Source organism: Brachyhypopomus gauderio, unplaced genomic scaffold (assembly GCF_052324685.1).
Source record: "Brachyhypopomus gauderio isolate BG-103 unplaced genomic scaffold, BGAUD_0.2 sc119, whole genome shotgun sequence".
NCBI lineage: Eukaryota > Metazoa > Chordata > Actinopteri > Gymnotiformes > Hypopomidae > Brachyhypopomus > Brachyhypopomus gauderio.
In genome coordinates, this window is record NW_027506940.1 from 203,417 (window position 1) to 219,119 (window position 15,703).

A 15,703-nucleotide genomic window follows, 5' to 3' on the forward strand; every position below is an offset into this window, starting at 1 on the left:
GGCACATCTCTCGTGGGCGTTTCCTCATACAATCAGAGCATGGAAGTCATCATGTCAACAATGGCTAAGCAGTAGGTCTACTCTGCTTTAAGACAAAACATTCACATCCAAACACCAAATGTTGACATCATTCGATACCTTTATAACACAAACGTCTACAAATCAACCGAGTAGCATGAGTTTTCTATGTTGGGAGACAACATGACAAAGCACTAGGTACGTTTCCACTGAGTTTCATTTTGATTGAACTGGCTACATTAGTACTGCTATCAAGGTACATGGCGATTTATAACATTCCTGTATCGATCACATGAGACTGACAGCTCACTTTGAGGATCTAAAGGCAAGCGCTCCCCGATAGCCTTTACACTGGCAACAAATCACGAAACAGCAGTGGTGTATGTCATTCTATCAAGAAGCATGTTTCTGCCTGGTATCGAACCAGGGACCTTTCGCGTGTGAGGCGAACGTGATGACCACTACACTACAGAAACCTTGCTTGTCTCAATGGGCACATCTCTCGTGGGCGTTTCCTCATTCTATCAGAGCATGGAAGTCATCATGTCAACAATGGCTAAGCAGTAGGTCTACTCTGCTTTAAGACAAAACATTCACATCCAAACACCAAATGTTGACATCATTCGATACCTTTATAACACAAACGTCTACAAATCAACCGAGTAGCATGAATTTTCTATGTTGGGAGACAACATGACAAAGCACTAGGTAAGTTTCCACTGAGTTTCATTTTGATTGAACCGGCTGCATTAGTACTGCTATCAAGGTACATGGCGATTTAGAACATTCCTGTATCGATCACATGAGACTGACAGCTCACTTTGAGGATCTAAAGGCAAGCGCTCCCCGATAGCCTTTACACTGGCAACAAATCACTAAACAGCAGTGGTGTTTGTCATTCTATCAAGAAGCATGTTTCTGCCTGGTATCGAACCAGGGACCTTTCGCGTGTAAGGCGAACGTGATGACCACTACACTACAGAAACCTTGTTTGTCTGAATGGGCACATCTCTCGTGGGCGTTTCCTCATACAATCAGAGCATGGAAGTCATCATGTCAACAATGCCTAAGCAGTAGGTCTACTCTGCTTTAAGACAAAACATTCACATCCAAACACCAAATGTTGACATCATTCGATCCCTTTATAACACAAACGTCTACAAATCAACCGAGTAGCATGAGTTTTCTACGTTGGGAGACAACATGACAAAGCACTAGGTAAGTTTCCACTGAGTTTCATTTTGATAGAACCGGCTGCATTAGTACTGCTATCAAGGTACATGGCGATTTAAAACATTCCTGTATCGATCACATGAGACTGACAGCTCACTTTGAGGTTCTAAAGGGAAGAGCTCCCCGATAGCCTTTACACTGGCAACAAACGACTAAACAGCAGTGGTGTGTTTGTCATTCTATCAAGAAGCATGTTTCTGCCTGGTATCGAACCAGGGACCTTTCGCGTGTGAGGCGAACGTGATGACCACTACACTACAGAAACCTTGCTTGTCTCAATGGGCACATCTCTCGTGGGCGTTTCCTCATACAATCAGAGCATGGAAGTCATCATGTCAACAATGGCTAAGCAGTAGGTCTACTCTGCTTTAAGACAAAACATTCACATCCAAACACCAAATGTTGACATCATTCGATACCTTTATAACACAAACGTCTACAAATCAACCGAGTAGCATGAGTTTTCTATGTTGGGAGACAACATGACAAAGCACTAGGTAAGTTTCCACTGAGTTTCATTTTGATTGAACCGGCTGCATTAGTACTGCTATCAAGGTAGATGGCGATTTAGAACATTCCTGTATCGATCACATGAGACTGACAGCTCACTTTGAGGATCTAAAGGCAAGCGCTCCCCGATAGCCTTTACACTGGCAACAAATCACTAAACAGCAGTGGTGTTTGTCATTCTATCAAGAAGCATGTTTCTGCCTGGTATCGAACCAGGGACCTTTCGCGTGTGAGGCGAACGTGATGACCACTACACTACAGAAACCTTGCTTGTCTGAATGGGCACATCTCTCGTGGGCGTTTCCTCATACAATCAGAGCATGGAAGTCATCATGTCAACAATGGCTAAGCAGTAGGTCTACTCTGCTTTAAGACAAAACATTCACATCCAAACACCAAATGTTGACATCATTCGATACCTTTATAACACAAACGTCTACAAATCAACCGAGTAGCATGAGTTTTCTACATTGGGAGACAACATGACAAAGCACTAGGTACGTTTCCACTGAGTTTCATTTTGATTGAACTGGCTGCATTAGTACTGCTATCAAGGTACATGGCGATTTAGAACATTCCTGTATCGATCACATGAGACTGACAGCTCACTTTGAGGATCTAAAGGGAAGAGCTCCCTGATAGCCTTTACACTGGCAAAAAACCACTAAACAGCAGCGGTGTTTGTCATTCTATCAAGAAGCATGTTTCTGCCTGTTATCGAACCAGGGACCTTTCGCGTGTGAGGCGAATGTGATGACCACTACACTACAGAAACCTTGCTTGTCTGAATGGGCACATCTCTCGTGGGCGTTTCCTCATACAATCAGAGCATGGAAGTCATCATGTCAACAATGGCTAAGCAGTAAGTCTACTCTGCTTTAAGACAAAACATTCACATCCAAACACCAAATGTTGACATCATTCGATACCTTTATAACACAAACGTCTACAAATCAACCGAGTAGCATGAGTTTTCTATGTTGGGAGACAACATGACAAAGCACTAGGTACGTTTCCACTGAGTTTCATTTTGATTGAACTGGCTACATTAGTACTGCTATCAAGGTACATGGCGATTTATAACATTCCTGTATCGATCACATGAGACTGACAGCTCACTTTGAGGATCTAAAGGCAAGCGCTCCCCGATAGCCTTTACACTGGCAACAAATCACGAAACAGCAGTGGTGTATGTCATTCTATCAAGAAGCATGTTTCTGCCTGGTATCGAACCAGGGACCTTTCGCGTGTGAGGCGAACGTGATGACCACTACACTACAGAAACCTTGCTTGTCTCAATGGGCACATCTCTCGTGGGCGTTTCCTCATTCTATCAGAGCATGGAAGTCATCATGTCAACAATGGCTAAGCAGTAGGTCTACTCTGCTTTAAGACAAAACATTCACATCCAAACACCAAATGTTGACATCATTCGATACCTTTATAACACAAACGTCTACAAATCAACCGAGTAGCATGAATTTTCTATGTTGGGAGACAACATGACAAAGCACTAGGTAAGTTTCCACTGAGTTTCATTTTGATTGAACCGGCTGCATTAGTACTGCTATCAAGGTACATGGCGATTTAGAACATTCCTGTATCGATCACATGAGACTGACAGCTCACTTTGAGGATCTAAAGGCAAGCGCTCCTCGATAGCCTTTACACTGGCAACAAATCACTAAACAGCAGTGGTGTTTGTCATTCTATCAAGAAGCATGTTTCTGCCTGGTATCGAACCAGGGACCTTTCGCGTGTAAGGCGAATGTGATGACCACTACACTACAGAAACCTTGTTTGTCTGAATGGGCACATCTCTCGTGGGCGTTTCCTCATACAATCAGAGCATGGAAGTCATCATGTCAACAATGCCTAAGCAGTAGGTCTACTCTGCTTTAAGACAAAACATTCACATCCAAACACCAAATGTTGACATCATTCGATCCCTTTATAACACAAACGTCTACAAATCAACCGAGTAGCATGAGTTTTCTACGTTGGGAGACAACATGACAAAGCACTAGGTAAGTTTCCACTGAGTTTCATTTTGATAGAACCGGCTGCATTAGTACTGCTATCAAGGTACATGGCGATTTAAAACATTCCTGTATCGATCACATGAGACTGACAGCTCACTTTGAGGATCTAAAGGGAAGAGCTCCCTGATAGCCTTTACACTGGCAAAAAACCACTAAACAGCAGCGGTGTTTGTCATTCTATCAAGAAGCATGTTTCTGCCTGGTATCGAACCAGGGACCTTTCGCGTGTGAGGCGAATGTGATGACCACTACACTACAGAAACCTTGCTTGTCTGAATGGGCACATCTCTCGTGGGCGTTTCCTCATACAATCAGAGCATGGAAGTCATCATGTCAACAATGGCTAAGCAGTAGGTCTACTCTGCTTTAAGACACAACATTCACATCCAAACACCAAATGTTGACATCATTCAATCCCTTAATAACACAAACGTCTACAAATCAACCGAGTAGCATGAGTTTTCTATGTTGGGAGACAACATGACAAAGCACTAGGTACGTTTCCACTGAGTTTCATTTTGATTGAACTGGCTGCATTAGTACTGCTATCAAGGTACATGGCGATTTAGAACATTCCTGTATCAATCACATGAGACTGACAGCTCACTTTGAGGATCTAAAGGGAAGAGCTCCCTGATAGCCTTTACACTGGCAACAAACCACTAACCAGCAGTGGTGTTTATCATTCTATCAAGAAGCATGTTTCTGCCTGGTATCGAACCAGGGACCTTTCGCGTGTGAGGCGAACGTGATGACCACTACACTACAGAAACCTTGCTTGTCTCAATGGGCACATCTCTCGTGGGCGTTTCCTCATACAATCAGAGCATGGAAGTCATCATGTCAACAATGGCTAAGCAGTAGGTCTACTCTGCTTTAAGACAAAACATTCACATCCAAACACCAAATGTTGACATCATTCGATACCTTTATAACACAAACGTCTACAAATCAACCGAGTAGCATGAGTTTTCTATGTTGGGAGACAACATGACAAAGCACTAGGTACGTTTCCACTGAGTTTCATTTTGATTGAACTGGCTACATTAGTACTGCTATCAAGGTACATGGCGATTTATAACATTCCTGTATCGATCACATGAGACTGACAGCTCACTTTGAGGATCTAAAGGCAAGCGCTCCCCGATAGCCTTTACACTGGCAACAAATCACGAAACAGCAGTGGTGTATGTCATTCTATCAAGAAGCATGTTTCTGCCTGGTATCGAACCAGGGACCTTTCGCGTGTGAGGCGAACGTGATGACCACTACACTACAGAAACCTTGCTTGTCTCAATGGGCACATCTCTCGTGGGCGTTTCCTCATTCTATCAGAGCATGGAAGTCATCATGTCAACAATGGCTAAGCAGTAGGTCTACTCTGCTTTAAGACAAAACATTCACATCCAAACACCAAATGTTGACATCATTCGATACCTTTATAACACAAACGTCTACAAATCAACCGAGTAGCATGAATTTTCTATGTTGGGAGACAACATGACAAAGCACTAGGTAAGTTTCCACTGAGTTTCATTTTGATTGAACCGGCTGCATTAGTACTGCTATCAAGGTACATGGCGATTTAGAACATTCCTGTATCGATCACATGAGACTGACAGCTCACTTTGAGGATCTAAAGGCAAGCGCTCCTCGATAGCCTTTACACTGGCAACAAATCACTAAACAGCAGTGGTGTTTGTCATTCTATCAAGAAGCATGTTTCTGCCTGGTATCGAACCAGGGACCTTTCGCGTGTAAGGCGAATGTGATGACCACTACACTACAGAAACCTTGTTTGTCTGAATGGGCACATCTCTCGTGGGCGTTTCCTCATACAATCAGAGCATGGAAGTCATCATGTCAACAATGCCTAAGCAGTAGGTCTACTCTGCTTTAAGACAAAACATTCACATCCAAACACCAAATGTTGACATCATTCGATCCCTTTATAACACAAACGTCTACAAATCAACCGAGTAGCATGAGTTTTCTACGTTGGGAGACAACATGACAAAGCACTAGGTAAGTTTCCACTGAGTTTCATTTTGATAGAACCGGCTGCATTAGTACTGCTATCAAGGTACATGGCGATTTAAAACATTCCTGTATCGATCACATGAGACTGACAGCTCACTTTGAGGATCTAAAGGGAAGAGCTCCCTGATAGCCTTTACACTGGCAAAAAACCACTAAACAGCAGCGGTGTTTGTCATTCTATCAAGAAGCATGTTTCTGCCTGGTATCGAACCAGGGACCTTTCGCGTGTGAGGCGAATGTGATGACCACTACACTACAGAAACCTTGCTTGTCTGAATGGGCACATCTCTCGTGGGCGTTTCCTCATACAATCAGAGCATGGAAGTCATCATGTCAACAATGGCTAAGCAGTAGGTCTACTCTGCTTTAAGACACAACATTCACATCCAAACACCAAATGTTGACATCATTCAATCCCTTAATAACACAAACGTCTACAAATCAACCGAGTAGCATGAGTTTTCTATGTTGGGAGACAACATGACAAAGCACTAGGTACGTTTCCACTGAGTTTCATTTTGATTGAACTGGCTGCATTAGTACTGCTATCAAGGTACATGGCGATTTAGAACATTCCTGTATCAATCACATGAGACTGACAGCTCACTTTGAGGATCTAAAGGGAAGAGCTCCCTGATAGCCTTTACACTGGCAACAAACCACTAACCAGCAGTGGTGTTTATCATTCTATCAAGAAGCATGTTTCTGCCTGGTATCGAACCAGGGACCTTTCGCGTGTGAGGCGAACGTGATGACCACTACACTACAGAAACCTTGCTTGTCTCAATGGGCACATCTCTCGTGGGCGTTTCCTCATACAATCAGAGCATGGAAGTCATCATGTCAACAATGGCTAAGCAGTAGGTCTACTCTGCTTTAAGACAAAACATTCACATCCAAACACCAAAGGTTGACATCATTCGATACCTTTATAACACAAACGTCTACAAATCAACCGAGTAGCATGAGTTTTCTATGTTGGGAGACAACATGACAAAGCACTAGGTACGTTTCCACTGAGTTTCATTTTGATTGAACTGGCTACATTAGTACTGCTATCAAGGTACATGGCGATTTATAACATTCCTGTATCGATCACATGAGACTGACAGCTCACTTTGAGGATCTAAAGGCAAGCGCTCCCCGATAGCCTTTACACTGGCAACAAATCACGAAACAGCAGTGGTGTATGTCATTCTATCAAGAAGCATGTTTCTGCCTGGTATCGAACCAGGGACCTTTCGCGTGTGAGGCGAACGTGATGACCACTACACTACAGAAACCTTGCTTGTCTCAATGGGCACATCTCTCGTGGGCGTTTCCTCATTCTATCAGAGCATGGAAGTCATCATGTCAACAATGGCTAAGCAGTAGGTCTACTCTGCTTTAAGACAAAACATTCACATCCAAACACCAAATGTTGACATCATTCGATACCTTTATAACACAAACGTCTACAAATCAACCGAGTAGCATGAATTTTCTATGTTGGGAGACAACATGACAAAGCACTAGGTAAGTTTCCACTGAGTTTCATTTTGATTGAACCGGCTGCATTAGTACTGCTATCAAGGTACATGGCGATTTAGAACATTCCTGTATCGATCACATGAGACTGACAGCTCACTTTGAGGATCTAAAGGCAAGCGCTCCTCGATAGCCTTTACACTGGCAACAAATCACTAAACAGCAGTGGTGTTTGTCATTCTATCAAGAAACATGTTTCTGCCTGGTATCGAACCAGGGACCTTTCGCGTGTGAGGCGAACGTGATGACCACTACACTACAGAAACCTTGCTTGTCTGAATGGGCACATCTCTCGTGGGCGTTTCCTCATTCTATCAGAGCATGGAAGTCATCATGTCAACAATGGCTAAGCAGTAGGTCTACTCTGCTTTAAGACAAAACATTCACATCCAAACACCAAATGTTGACATCATTCGATACCTTTATAACACAAACGTCTACAAATCAACCGAGTAGCATGAATTTTCTATGTTGGGAGACAACATGACAAAGCACTAGGTAAGTTTCCACTGAGTTTCATTTTGATTGAACCGGCTGCATTAGTACTGCTATCAAGGTACATGGCGATTTAGAACATTCCTGTATCGATCACATGAGACTGACAGCTCACTTTGAGGATCTAAAGGCAAGCGCTCCTCGATAGCCTTTACACTGGCAACAAATCACTAAACAGCAGTGGTGTTTGTCATTCTATCAAGAAGCATGTTTCTGCCTGGTATCGAACCAGGGACCTTTCGCGTGTAAGGCGAATGTGATGACCACTACACTACAGAAACCTTGTTTGTCTGAATGGGCACATCTCTCGTGGGCGTTTCCTCATACAATCAGAGCATGGAAGTCATCATGTCAACAATGCCTAAGCAGTAGGTCTACTCTGCTTTAAGACAAAACATTCACATCCAAACACCAAATGTTGACATCATTCGATCCCTTTATAACACAAACGTCTACAAATCAACCGAGTAGCATGAGTTTTCTACGTTGGGAGACAACATGACAAAGCACTAGGTAAGTTTCCACTGAGTTTCATTTTGATAGAACCGGCTGCATTAGTACTGCTATCAAGGTACATGGCGATTTAAAACATTCCTGTATCGATCACATGAGACTGACAGCTCACTTTGAGGATCTAAAGGGAAGAGCTCCCTGATAGCCTTTACACTGGCAAAAAACCACTAAACAGCAGCGGTGTTTGTCATTCTATCAAGAAGCATGTTTCTGCCTGGTATCGAACCAGGGACCTTTCGCGTGTGAGGCGAATGTGATGACCACTACACTACAGAAACCTTGCTTGTCTGAATGGGCACATCTCTCGTGGGCGTTTCCTCATACAATCAGAGCATGGAAGTCATCATGTCAACAATGGCTAAGCAGTAGGTCTACTCTGCTTTAAGACACAACATTCACATCCAAACACCAAATGTTGACATCATTCAATCCCTTAATAACACAAACGTCTACAAATCAACCGAGTAGCATGAGTTTTCTATGTTGGGAGACAACATGACAAAGCACTAGGTACGTTTCCACTGAGTTTCATTTTGATTGAACTGGCTGCATTAGTACTGCTATCAAGGTACATGGCGATTTAGAACATTCCTGTATCAATCACATGAGACTGACAGCTCACTTTGAGGATCTAAAGGGAAGAGCTCCCTGATAGCCTTTACACTGGCAACAAACCACTAACCAGCAGTGGTGTTTATCATTCTATCAAGAAGCATGTTTCTGCCTGGTATCGAACCAGGGACCTTTCGCGTGTGAGGCGAACGTGATGACCACTACACTACAGAAACCTTGCTTGTCTCAATGGGCACATCTCTCGTGGGCGTTTCCTCATACAATCAGAGCATGGAAGTCATCATGTCAACAATGGCTAAGCAGTAGGTCTACTCTGCTTTAAGACAAAACATTCACATCCAAACACCAAAGGTTGACATCATTCGATACCTTTATAACACAAACGTCTACAAATCAACCGAGTAGCATGAGTTTTCTATGTTGGGAGACAACATGACAAAGCACTAGGTACGTTTCCACTGAGTTTCATTTTGATTGAACTGGCTACATTAGTACTGCTATCAAGGTACATGGCGATTTATAACATTCCTGTATCGATCACATGAGACTGACAGCTCACTTTGAGGATCTAAAGGCAAGCGCTCCCCGATAGCCTTTACACTGGCAACAAATCACGAAACAGCAGTGGTGTATGTCATTCTATCAAGAAGCATGTTTCTGCCTGGTATCGAACCAGGGACCTTTCGCGTGTGAGGCGAACGTGATGACCACTACACTACAGAAACCTTGCTTGTCTCAATGGGCACATCTCTCGTGGGCGTTTCCTCATTCTATCAGAGCATGGAAGTCATCATGTCAACAATGGCTAAGCAGTAGGTCTACTCTGCTTTAAGACAAAACATTCACATCCAAACACCAAATGTTGACATCATTCGATACCTTTATAACACAAACGTCTACAAATCAACCGAGTAGCATGAATTTTCTATGTTGGGAGACAACATGACAAAGCACTAGGTAAGTTTCCACTGAGTTTCATTTTGATTGAACCGGCTGCATTAGTACTGCTATCAAGGTACATGGCGATTTAGAACATTCCTGTATCGATCACATGAGACTGACAGCTCACTTTGAGGATCTAAAGGCAAGCGCTCCTCGATAGCCTTTACACTGGCAACAAATCACTAAACAGCAGTGGTGTTTGTCATTCTATCAAGAAACATGTTTCTGCCTGGTATCGAACCAGGGACCTTTCGCGTGTGAGGCGAACGTGATGACCACTACACTACAGAAACCTTGCTTGTCTGAATGGGCACATCTCTCGTGGGCGTTTCCTCATTCTATCAGAGCATGGAAGTCATCATGTCAACAATGGCTAAGCAGTAGGTCTACTCTGCTTTAAGACAAAACATTCACATCCAAACACCAAATGTTGACATCATTCGATACCTTTATAACACAAACGTCTACAAATCAACCGAGTAGCATGAATTTTCTATGTTGGGAGACAACATGACAAAGCACTAGGTAAGTTTCCACTGAGTTTCATTTTGATTGAACCGGCTGCATTAGTACTGCTATCAAGGTACATGGCGATTTAGAACATTCCTGTATCGATCACATGAGACTGACAGCTCACTTTGAGGATCTAAAGGCAAGCGCTCCTCGATAGCCTTTACACTGGCAACAAATCACTAAACAGCAGTGGTGTTTGTCATTCTATCAAGAAGCATGTTTCTGCCTGGTATCGAACCAGGGACCTTTCGCGTGTAAGGCGAATGTGATGACCACTACACTACAGAAACCTTGTTTGTCTGAATGGGCACATCTCTCGTGGGCGTTTCCTCATACAATCAGAGCATGGAAGTCATCATGTCAACAATGCCTAAGCAGTAGGTCTACTCTGCTTTAAGACAAAACATTCACATCCAAACACCAAATGTTGACATCATTCGATCCCTTTATAACACAAACGTCTACAAATCAACCGAGTAGCATGAGTTTTCTACGTTGGGAGACAACATGACAAAGCACTAGGTAAGTTTCCACTGAGTTTCATTTTGATAGAACCGGCTGCATTAGTACTGCTATCAAGGTACATGGCGATTTAAAACATTCCTGTATCGATCACATGAGACTGACAGCTCACTTTGAGGATCTAAAGGGAAGAGCTCCCTGATAGCCTTTACACTGGCAAAAAACCACTAAACAGCAGCGGTGTTTGTCATTCTATCAAGAAGCATGTTTCTGCCTGGTATCGAACCAGGGACCTTTCGCGTGTGAGGCGAACGTGATGACCACTACACTACAGAAACCTTGCTTGTCTCAATGGGCACATCTCTCGTGGGCGTTTCCTCATACAATCAGAGCATGGAAGTCATCATGTCAACAATGGCTAAGCAGTAGGTCTACTCTGCTTTAAGACAAAACATTCACATCCAAACACCAAATGTTGACATCATTCGATACCTTTATAACACAAACTTCTACAAATCAACCGAGTAGCATGAATTTTCTATGTTGGGAGACAACATGACAAAGCACTAGGTAAGTTTCCACTGAGTTTCATTTTGATTGAACCGGCTGCATTAGTACTGCTATCAAGGTACATGGCGATTTAGAACATTCCTGTATCGATCACATGAGACTGACAGCTCACTTTGAGGATCTAAAGGCAAGCGCTCCCCGATAGCCTTTACACTGGCAACAAATCACTAAACAGCAGTGGTGTTTGTCATTCTATCAAGAAGCATGTTTCTGCCTGGTATCGAACCAGGGACCTTTCGCGTGTAAGGCGAATGTGATGACCACTACACTACAGAAACCTTGTTTGTCTGAATGGGCACATCTCTCGTGGGCGTTTCCTCATACAATCAGAGCATGGAAGTCATCATGTCAACAATGGCTAAGCAGTAGGTCTACTCTGCTTTAAGACACAACATTCACATCCAAACACCAAATGTTGACATCATTCAATCCCTTAATAACACAAACGTCTACAAATCAACCGAGTAGCATGAGTTTTCTATGTTGGGAGACAACATGACAAAGCACTAGGTACGTTTCCACTGAGTTTCATTTTGATTGAACTGGCTGCATTAGTACTGCTATCAAGGTACATGGCGATTTAGAACATTCCTGTATCAATCACATGAGACTGACAGCTCACTTTGAGGATCTAAAGGGAAGAGCTCCCTGATAGCCTTTACACTGGCAACAAACCACTAACCAGCAGTGGTGTTTGTCATTCTATCAAGAAGCATGTTTCTGCCTGGTATCGAACCAGGGACCTTTCGCGTGTGAGGCGAACGTGATGACCACTACACTACAGAAACCTTGCTTGTCTGAATGGGCACATCTCTCGTGGGCGTTTCCTCATACAATCAGAGCATGGAAGTCATCATGTCAACAATGGCTAAGCAGTAGGTCTACTCTGCTTTAAGACAAAACATTCACATCCAAACACCAAATGTTGACATCATTCGATACCTTTATAACACAAACGTCTACAAATCAACCGAGTAGCATGAGTTTTCTATGTTGGGAGACAACATGACAAAGCACTAGGTACGTTTCCACTGAGTTTCATTTTGATTGAACTGGCTACATTAGTACTGCTATGAAGGTACATGGCGATTTAGAACATTCCTGTATCGATCACATGAGACTGACAGCTCACTTTGAGGATCTAAAGGCAAGCGCTCCCCGATAGCCTTTACACTGGCAACAAATCACTAAACAGCAGTGGTGTTTGTCATTCTATCAAGAAGCATGTTTCTGCCTGGTATCGAACCAGGGACCTTTCGCGTGTGAGGCGAATGTGATGACCACTACACTACAGAAACCTTGCTTGTCTGAATGGGCACATCTCTCGTGGGCGTTTCCTCATACAATCAGAGCATGGAAGTCATCATGTCAACAATGGCTAAGCAGTAGGTCTACTCTGCTTTAAGACAAAACATTCACATCCAAACACCAAATGTTGACATCATTCGATACCTTTATAACACAAACGTCTACAAATCAACCGAGTAGCATGAGTTTTCTACGTTGGGAGACAACATGACAAAGCACTAGGTACGTTTCCACTGAGTTTCATTTTGATTGAACTGGCTGCATTAGTACTGCTATCAAGGTACATGGCGATTTAGAACATTCCTGTATCGATCACATGAGACTGACAGCTCACTTTGAGGATCTAAAGGCAAGCGCTCCCCGATAGCCTTTACACTGGCAACAAATCACTAAACAGCAGTGGTGTTTGTCATTCTATCAAGAAACATGTTTCTGCCTGGTATCGAACCAGGGACCTTTCGCGTGTGAGGCGAACGTGATGACCACTACACTACAGAAACCTTGCTTGTCTGAATGGGCACATCTCTCGTGGGCGTTTCCTCATACAATCAGAGCATGGAAGTCATCATGTCAACAATGGCTAAGCAGTAGGTCTACTCTGCTTTAAGACAAAGCATTCACATCCAAACACCAAATGTTGACATCATTCGATACCTTTATAACACAAACGTCTACAAATCAACCGAGTAGCATGAGTTTTCTATGTTGGGAGACAACATGACAAAGCACTAGGTACGTTTCCACTGAGTTTCATTTTGATTGAACTGGCTACATTAGTACTGCTATCAAGGTACATGGCGATTTAGAACATTCCTGTATCGATCACATGAGACTGACAGCTCACTTTGAGGATCTAAAGGCAAGCGCTCCCCGATAGCCTTTACACTGGCAACAAATCACTAAACAGCAGTGGTGTTTGTCATTCTATCAAGAAGCATGTTTCTGCCTGGTATCGAACCAGGGACCTTTCGCGTGTGAGGCGAACGTGATGACCACTACACTACAGAAACCTTGCTTGTCTCAATGGGCACATCTCTCGTGGGCGTTTCCTCATACAATCAGAGCATGGAAGTCATCATGTCAACAATGGCTAAGCAGTAGGTCTACTCTGCTTTAAGACAAAACATTCACATCCAAACACCAAATGTTGACATCATTCGATACCTTTATAACACAAACGTCTACAAATCAACCGAGTAGCATGAGTTTTCTACGTTGGGAGACAACATGACAAAGCACTAGGTACGTTTCCACTGAGTTTCATTTTGATTGAACTGGCTGCATTAGTACTGCTATCAAGGTACATGGCGATTTAGAACATTCCTGTATCGATCACATGAGACTGACAGCTCACTTTGAGGATCTAAAGGCAAGCGCTCCCCGATAGCCTTTACACTGGCAACAAATCACTAAACAGCAGTGGTGTTTGTCATTCTATCAAGAAACATGTTTCTGCCTGGTATCGAACCAGGGACCTTTCGCGTGTGAGGCGAACGTGATGACCACTACACTACAGAAACCTTGCTTGTCTGAATGGGCACATCTCTCGTGGGCGTTTCCTCATTCTATCAGAGCATGGAAGTCATCATGTCAACAATGCCTAAGCAGTAGGTCTACTCTGCTTTAAGACAAAACATTCACATCCAAACACCAAATGTTGACATCATTCGATACCTTTATAACACAAACGTCTACAAATCAACCGAGTAGCATGAGTTTTCTATGTTGGGAGACAACATGACAAAGCACTAGGTACGTTTCCACTGAGTTTCATTTTGATTGAACTGGCTACATTAGTACTGCTATCAAGGTACATGGCGATTTAGAACATTCCTGTATCGATCACATGAGACTGACAGCTCACTTTGAGGATCTAAAGGCAAGCGCTCCCCGATAGCCTTTACACTGGCAACAAATCACTAAACAGCAGTGGTGTTTGTCATTCTATCAAGAAGCATGTTTCTGCCTGGTATCGAACCAGGGACCTTTCGCGTGTGAGGCGAACGTGATGACCACTACACTACAGAAACCTTGCTTGTCTGAATGGGCACATCTCTCGTGGGCGTTTCCTCATACAATCAGAGCATGGAAGTCATCATGTCAACAATGGCTAAGCAGTAGGTCTACTCTGCTTTAAGACAAAACATTCACATCCAAACACCAAATGTTGACATCATTCGATACCTTTATAACACAAACGTCTACAAATCAACCGAGTAGCATGAGTTTTCTATGTTGGGAGACAACATGACAAAGCACTAGGTACGTTTCCACTGAGTTTCATTTTGATTGAACTGGCTACATTAGTACTGCTATGAAGGTACATGGCGATTTAGAACATTCCTGTATCGATCACATGAGACTGACAACTCACTTTGAGGATCTAAAGGCAAGCGCTCCCCGATAGCCTTTACACTGGCAACAAATCACTAAACAGCAGTGGTGTTTGTCATTCTATCAAGAAGCATGTTTCTGCCTGGTATCGAACCAGGGACCTTTCGCGTGTGAGGCGAACGTGATGACCACTACACTACAGAAACCTTGCTTGTCTGAATGGGCACATCTCTCGTGGGCGTTTCCTCATACAATCAGAGCATGGAAGTCATCATGTCAACAATGGCTAAGCAGTAGGTCTACTCTGCTTTAAGACAAAACATTCACATCCAAACACCAAATGTTGACATCATTCGATACCTTTATAACACAAACGTCTACAAATCAACCGAGTAGCATGAGTTTTCTATGTTGGGAGACAACATGACAAAGCACTAGGTACGTTTCCACTGAGTTTCATTTTGATTGAACTGGCTACATTAGTACTGCTATCAAGGTACATGGCGATTTAGAACATTCCTGTATCGATCACATGAGACTGACAGCTCACTTTGAGGATCTAAAGGCAAGCGCTCCCCGATAGCCTTTACACTGGCAACAAATCACTAAACAGCAGTGGTGTT

At 43.2% G+C, this 15,703-nt stretch overlaps 29 non-coding genes across 29 annotated transcripts; all 29 read right to left on the reverse strand.

Moving 5' to 3' along the window:
- Positions 1 to 421: 421 nt before the first annotated feature.
- trnav-cac (transfer RNA valine (anticodon CAC)) lies at positions 422 to 494 on the reverse strand. The gene has a single exon. It is a non-coding gene; the product is annotated as a tRNA-Val (tRNA).
- A 437-nt stretch (positions 495 to 931) lies between these two features.
- Positions 932 to 1,004, reverse strand: trnav-uac (transfer RNA valine (anticodon UAC)). The gene has a single exon. It is a non-coding gene; the product is annotated as a tRNA-Val (tRNA).
- A 439-nt stretch (positions 1,005 to 1,443) lies between these two features.
- Positions 1,444 to 1,516, reverse strand: trnav-cac (transfer RNA valine (anticodon CAC)). The gene has a single exon. It is a non-coding gene; the product is annotated as a tRNA-Val (tRNA).
- A 437-nt stretch (positions 1,517 to 1,953) lies between these two features.
- On the reverse strand, positions 1,954 to 2,026 carry trnav-cac (transfer RNA valine (anticodon CAC)). The gene has a single exon. It is a non-coding gene; the product is annotated as a tRNA-Val (tRNA).
- A 947-nt stretch (positions 2,027 to 2,973) lies between these two features.
- trnav-cac (transfer RNA valine (anticodon CAC)) lies at positions 2,974 to 3,046 on the reverse strand. The gene has a single exon. It is a non-coding gene; the product is annotated as a tRNA-Val (tRNA).
- Positions 3,047 to 3,483: 437 nt separating this feature from the next.
- On the reverse strand, positions 3,484 to 3,556 carry trnav-uac (transfer RNA valine (anticodon UAC)). Its single transcript has one exon. It is a non-coding gene; the product is annotated as a tRNA-Val (tRNA).
- A 437-nt stretch (positions 3,557 to 3,993) lies between these two features.
- trnav-cac (transfer RNA valine (anticodon CAC)) lies at positions 3,994 to 4,066 on the reverse strand. The gene has a single exon. It is a non-coding gene; the product is annotated as a tRNA-Val (tRNA).
- A 437-nt stretch (positions 4,067 to 4,503) lies between these two features.
- trnav-cac (transfer RNA valine (anticodon CAC)) lies at positions 4,504 to 4,576 on the reverse strand. Its single transcript has one exon. It is a non-coding gene; the product is annotated as a tRNA-Val (tRNA).
- A 437-nt stretch (positions 4,577 to 5,013) lies between these two features.
- On the reverse strand, positions 5,014 to 5,086 carry trnav-cac (transfer RNA valine (anticodon CAC)). The gene has a single exon. It is a non-coding gene; the product is annotated as a tRNA-Val (tRNA).
- Positions 5,087 to 5,523: 437 nt separating this feature from the next.
- trnav-uac (transfer RNA valine (anticodon UAC)) lies at positions 5,524 to 5,596 on the reverse strand. The gene has a single exon. It is a non-coding gene; the product is annotated as a tRNA-Val (tRNA).
- Positions 5,597 to 6,033: 437 nt separating this feature from the next.
- Positions 6,034 to 6,106, reverse strand: trnav-cac (transfer RNA valine (anticodon CAC)). Its single transcript has one exon. It is a non-coding gene; the product is annotated as a tRNA-Val (tRNA).
- Positions 6,107 to 6,543: 437 nt separating this feature from the next.
- Positions 6,544 to 6,616, reverse strand: trnav-cac (transfer RNA valine (anticodon CAC)). The gene has a single exon. It is a non-coding gene; the product is annotated as a tRNA-Val (tRNA).
- A 437-nt stretch (positions 6,617 to 7,053) lies between these two features.
- On the reverse strand, positions 7,054 to 7,126 carry trnav-cac (transfer RNA valine (anticodon CAC)). Its single transcript has one exon. It is a non-coding gene; the product is annotated as a tRNA-Val (tRNA).
- A 437-nt stretch (positions 7,127 to 7,563) lies between these two features.
- trnav-cac (transfer RNA valine (anticodon CAC)) lies at positions 7,564 to 7,636 on the reverse strand. The gene has a single exon. It is a non-coding gene; the product is annotated as a tRNA-Val (tRNA).
- Positions 7,637 to 8,073: 437 nt separating this feature from the next.
- trnav-uac (transfer RNA valine (anticodon UAC)) lies at positions 8,074 to 8,146 on the reverse strand. The gene has a single exon. It is a non-coding gene; the product is annotated as a tRNA-Val (tRNA).
- A 437-nt stretch (positions 8,147 to 8,583) lies between these two features.
- trnav-cac (transfer RNA valine (anticodon CAC)) lies at positions 8,584 to 8,656 on the reverse strand. The gene has a single exon. It is a non-coding gene; the product is annotated as a tRNA-Val (tRNA).
- A 437-nt stretch (positions 8,657 to 9,093) lies between these two features.
- Positions 9,094 to 9,166, reverse strand: trnav-cac (transfer RNA valine (anticodon CAC)). Its single transcript has one exon. It is a non-coding gene; the product is annotated as a tRNA-Val (tRNA).
- Positions 9,167 to 9,603: 437 nt separating this feature from the next.
- Positions 9,604 to 9,676, reverse strand: trnav-cac (transfer RNA valine (anticodon CAC)). Its single transcript has one exon. It is a non-coding gene; the product is annotated as a tRNA-Val (tRNA).
- A 437-nt stretch (positions 9,677 to 10,113) lies between these two features.
- On the reverse strand, positions 10,114 to 10,186 carry trnav-cac (transfer RNA valine (anticodon CAC)). The gene has a single exon. It is a non-coding gene; the product is annotated as a tRNA-Val (tRNA).
- Positions 10,187 to 10,623: 437 nt separating this feature from the next.
- On the reverse strand, positions 10,624 to 10,696 carry trnav-uac (transfer RNA valine (anticodon UAC)). Its single transcript has one exon. It is a non-coding gene; the product is annotated as a tRNA-Val (tRNA).
- Positions 10,697 to 11,133: 437 nt separating this feature from the next.
- Positions 11,134 to 11,206, reverse strand: trnav-cac (transfer RNA valine (anticodon CAC)). The gene has a single exon. It is a non-coding gene; the product is annotated as a tRNA-Val (tRNA).
- Positions 11,207 to 11,643: 437 nt separating this feature from the next.
- Positions 11,644 to 11,716, reverse strand: trnav-uac (transfer RNA valine (anticodon UAC)). Its single transcript has one exon. It is a non-coding gene; the product is annotated as a tRNA-Val (tRNA).
- A 437-nt stretch (positions 11,717 to 12,153) lies between these two features.
- On the reverse strand, positions 12,154 to 12,226 carry trnav-cac (transfer RNA valine (anticodon CAC)). Its single transcript has one exon. It is a non-coding gene; the product is annotated as a tRNA-Val (tRNA).
- Positions 12,227 to 12,663: 437 nt separating this feature from the next.
- trnav-cac (transfer RNA valine (anticodon CAC)) lies at positions 12,664 to 12,736 on the reverse strand. The gene has a single exon. It is a non-coding gene; the product is annotated as a tRNA-Val (tRNA).
- A 437-nt stretch (positions 12,737 to 13,173) lies between these two features.
- Positions 13,174 to 13,246, reverse strand: trnav-cac (transfer RNA valine (anticodon CAC)). The gene has a single exon. It is a non-coding gene; the product is annotated as a tRNA-Val (tRNA).
- A 437-nt stretch (positions 13,247 to 13,683) lies between these two features.
- Positions 13,684 to 13,756, reverse strand: trnav-cac (transfer RNA valine (anticodon CAC)). The gene has a single exon. It is a non-coding gene; the product is annotated as a tRNA-Val (tRNA).
- A 437-nt stretch (positions 13,757 to 14,193) lies between these two features.
- On the reverse strand, positions 14,194 to 14,266 carry trnav-cac (transfer RNA valine (anticodon CAC)). The gene has a single exon. It is a non-coding gene; the product is annotated as a tRNA-Val (tRNA).
- Positions 14,267 to 14,703: 437 nt separating this feature from the next.
- On the reverse strand, positions 14,704 to 14,776 carry trnav-cac (transfer RNA valine (anticodon CAC)). The gene has a single exon. It is a non-coding gene; the product is annotated as a tRNA-Val (tRNA).
- A 437-nt stretch (positions 14,777 to 15,213) lies between these two features.
- On the reverse strand, positions 15,214 to 15,286 carry trnav-cac (transfer RNA valine (anticodon CAC)). The gene has a single exon. It is a non-coding gene; the product is annotated as a tRNA-Val (tRNA).
- Positions 15,287 to 15,703: the final 417 nt, after the last annotated feature.